A 4516-nucleotide genomic window follows, 5' to 3' on the forward strand; every position below is an offset into this window, starting at 1 on the left:
CACACACACACACACACACACACACACACACACACACACACACACACACACACACATTTCAAGGCAATGAAAATTAACTCCTCTTCCCAAAAAAGGTTGGAAACCCCAGTGTTGGGGGGGACTAGTTTAGCTTTTCAAGAAGCCACAAGGTGGCACTTTTACCATATTTTTTAGAAGACATTGGCAATAGTTAGGAAGAGCAGACAACACAATTATTTTGTTAAGCTTGATATTAGTGACTGCTGCCTACAAGAGAAGTCTCCATTTCTTGGGTAATCTATTATTATGTTATAACCATTGTTATCAGTTGCACAGCAGGCTGTTTAAAGCTTTTTAAAGTGTGTCTGTCCCACGCCATTTCACTGAAAACTTGACCTGATAGTAACAAAAACCTAGCCCCAAAGAGCTTTGAACTGAACAGAGAAAAAGAAATGTGAATTAAGTTCAATAAACATTTATTAAACACCTACTATGTGCTAAGTGCTAGGGATACAAAAAAAAAGACAAGATTGTACCTATCCTCAAGGAGCTTATAATGGGGAAGACAAAATGCAAACAGATATATATAAAGCAAGCTATATACAGGGTAAATTGGAAGTAATTAACAAAGGGAAGTCACCTGAATAGAGAGGCTGGGGAAGGCTTCCTATAGAAGGTGGGATTTTAACTGGAGCTTAAGGAAGGGAGGTCAGTAGTCAGGGGGAAGAAGGGAGAGTGTTTCAGGCATGGGAGACAGCCAGAGAAAAGACTGAAGCTGTCTTGTTCATGGAATAGCCAGGAGACTAGTGTCACTGGATCAAGGGGTATATGTTGGAGAGTGAGGTGTAAGAAGACTGGGAAGGTAGGAGGGGCTAAGTTATGAAGGATGTTGAATGCCAAACAGAGCATTTTGTGTTTGTTCCTGGAGGCAAGGAAACCACTGGAATTTATTGAGCAGGGGGTTGGTAACATAATTGGGCCTGCATTTTAGGAAAATCACTTTAGTGGTTCCATGGAGAATGGATTGGAGTGGGGAGAGACTTGAGGTAGATAACATCCATCTGCAGACTATTGAAATAATCAAGGTGATTATTGAGATGATAGGAACCTGCACTAGTGATGGTGTCAGAGAAGAGAAGAGGATGTATTCGAGAAATGTTGCAAAGATGAAATGAATAAGTCTTGGCAACAATTTAGATATGGGGGGTGAGAGGTACTGAGAAATATGAGGGAGTAAGGATGGTGTTGCCCTCAATAGTAATAGGAAAGGTAAAAGAGGGAGGGGGAGGGTATAGGGAGGGAGAAACATAATGAGTTCTGTTTTGGACATGAGTTTAAAATGTCTACTGGGGCAGCTAGGTAGCACAGTGAATAGAACACTGGCCCTGGAGTCAGGAGGACCTGAGTTCAAATCCAGCCTCAGACACTTAACACAAAAGCTAGCCGTGTGACCTTGGGCAAGTCACTTAATCCCAACTGCCCTACAAAAAGCAAAAAAAAAAAAACAACAACTAAAATTTAAAAAATTTAAAAATAAAATGTCTACTGGTCATCCAGTTTGAGGTGTCTGAAAGGCAGTTGGAGATGAGATGTTGGGGGTCAGAAGAGAAATCTGGGCCAAATAGTTGGATTTGAGAACATCAGCAAAGAGTAACTAAATCCATGAAGACTGATGAGATCACCAATGAAGTAGTATAGAGGGAGAAGAGAAGAGGACTCAGGACAAAACCCTGAGGGACACCTACAATTAGAGGGCATGATCTGGAGAAGAACTCAGCAAAGGAAACAGGAGAGCAGTCTGACAGGAGAAAACCAGGAGGAAGGAGTATCTTGAAACCTTAAGAGAATGTCAAGAAAAGAGTCATCAACGCTGTCAAAGGCTACAAAGGGGTCAAGGAGAATGAGAATTGAGAAAAATGGCATTGGATTTGGCAGAGATTATCAGTAACTTTGGAGAGAGAGTTTTAGTGGAATGATAAGGTCAGAAACTAGATTGTAAGGGGTAAAGAAGAAAATGAGAGAGAAAATGGAGACCCCCATTGTAGAAAGTCTCTTCACAAAATTTAACTACAAATGACAAAAGAGAAGAGGATAGTTAGCAGGAATGGAAGGATCAGGGAAGGTTGTTTTTTTTTTTCAGATTGGGGAAGACATGAAAATGTAAACAGTAGGAAATAAGCCAGTAGAGAGGAAGAGATTGAAAACAAGTGAAAAAAATGGGAATGACAGAGGTGACAGTCTGTTGGAAGAGACAAGATGGAATGAGATCATTTGAGGGGTTACCCTTGGTAAAGAGCAAGGCTACTTCATCATGTGAAACAGGGAAGAAGGATAAAGTAGTAGAAGGCAACTGAGTGATAGGAAATGAGAAAAAAAGAAGAGGGAGTTCATTGTCAATGAACTCATTTTTTTCTGTAAAATGCAAAGCAAAGTTCTGAGCAGAGAGAGTGGGGGAGACAGAGAGCCTTTGGACGAGCTGCTGTGGAAAGTGGCTAACATTAGTAGGATTGCCTAGAAGCAGTAAGGGCCTAGCTGAGGTTATATAACATAAATTTGTAGTGGAACCAGTCCCAACAGTTGTATCACTTTCTCCACCTTCATTAAGCACGGTGCATCGGCACAAAGGTGATAAATAGTGGTAGTGATCCAAGGCTGAGGGTTATAAAGGGGTAAAGATCCAAGAGAGGAGGACAGTGTAGAGTCGAAATGGTTTACCAAGAAGTCAAGATGGAGAGAAAAGGAGAAAGTGGCTAGAACAGAGGGAATGGCCTGAGAGAGAACTGAGAGGTCAAGGGACTAGGGGGTCATAGTGAGGATGAAGTGTTACAACAACTTGACCTACAGCCAAGAACTGGTGTTTCCAGATTCCGATTTCATTTCTCTACATTTCAATTATTTATGGAAATCAAAGATAATATCTGGTCTCTACTGTACAGAGAGGATATGAACATCGCTGAGTTTCTGAGATGGAAGTTTTCAGATTTAGTTTTGCCATGCTGACATAATTCAAAGTGGAAAGAATATTTATCTTCCCCCTTTTTTTAGATAGCTCTGAAGAACCAAGAAGTAGTTTATCAAGATACCAGGTTCTTTAGTCCTGTTTAAGAACTAGGTAAGAAATTTAAGCAGGAAGTCTTCCCTAACTGATTTTAATTCCGGTGTTTTCCCTCTTTCAGTTATTTTCTGTTTAGCCTATATATAATTTGTTTTGTATATGTTTGTTTACATATTGTCTCCCCCGTTAGACTGTAAGCTCCTTCAAGGTTGGGACTGTTTTTTTGCCTCTTTTTAGCTCAGCATCTGGCACATAGTAGGCAATTAATAAATGTTAATTAAATTGAATTAAGCAGCCAGGACCAAGATATTACATGTACACTGTCAACCTAATCTGAAAGTTAGGACGACTTAAAGCTCTCCAGTTACTAATTGGGTCACATTTAATCTCTACTTTCAAATGATCAGCTTCAATACTGAAATTAAAAGGCTATTTTAGTTGAGCTGACAAGCTGCTTCTGTCAGAGGTTTGAACTTCTTGGAATTTCTCTAATTATGACAGAGATTAAGGTAGAATTTTTTCTAAGGGACTGCCACTCAAAAAGAAAAAGTTCTGAAAAGGCATCTCAGAAACTGAATTGGAAGGGACATTTGGCCTTTTGTTTAAGGACCTACACTAGTGAAGGAAAGCCAACTTCTCAATGTGCTTCATCCCAATTCTTTGATAGTAAGTTTTCCCTTATATTAGGTAGAAATCTGTAGCTTTGCTAATTCTTAATATTGCTCCTAGCTTTCCAAGCTGAATATCCCCAGTTAATTCAACCATTCATCACATGGCATTATCTTCGAGGCCCTTCACCATCCTGAATGCCTTCCTTTGAGTGCTCTCCAGCTTGTCAATGTCTTTCCTAATAAGTGCGATCTGCAAGGGAAGGGTGAAGTTCATTAGGGGTGTCACTTCCCCAGTTATGAATGCTATTTCTTGCTTAACACAGCCTAAGATTATATTAGTTTTTTTGGCTGCAAAATCACACTGTTGACTTATATTGAGCAAGTTCCCTGGACATCCACATTGGTCTCTTTAGAAAATTCTGCCTTTTCTATCTTACTAGATTTCTCTTTCTATTTAAATCATTTCAGTCTTGATAGTTTCTCATTCCTCTTGGGCTCTTCCCCTTGTGCAATTTTAGACCATGGATATAATATCCCACACAAGGACAATTTGAATCCAACAAAGAAAGTGTTTTCCCTAATCTGGGGGGTAGTACCGTGGGCAGCTAGGTGGCATCGTGGATAGAAGGCCAGGCTTGAAGTCAGAAAGACTCATCTTTCTGAGTTCAAATCTGGCCTCAGACACTAACTGTAGGACCCTGGGCAAGTCACTTAACCCTGTTTTCCTCAGTCCCTCATGTGTAAAATGAGCTGGAGAAGGAAATGGCAAACCACTCCAGTATCTCTGCCAAGAAACTCCAAATGAGATCACAAAGAGTTGGATACAATTCAAATGAGTGAAGAACAAAGAGGGCCTGATACTTTTGAGCAG

The sequence above is a fragment of the Petaurus breviceps genome, unplaced genomic scaffold, assembly GCF_028583685.1.
Source record: "Petaurus breviceps papuanus isolate PSGF00001 unplaced genomic scaffold, PetGlider_PUasm1.0 90842, whole genome shotgun sequence".
NCBI classification, from domain to species: domain Eukaryota; kingdom Metazoa; phylum Chordata; class Mammalia; order Diprotodontia; family Petauridae; genus Petaurus; species Petaurus breviceps.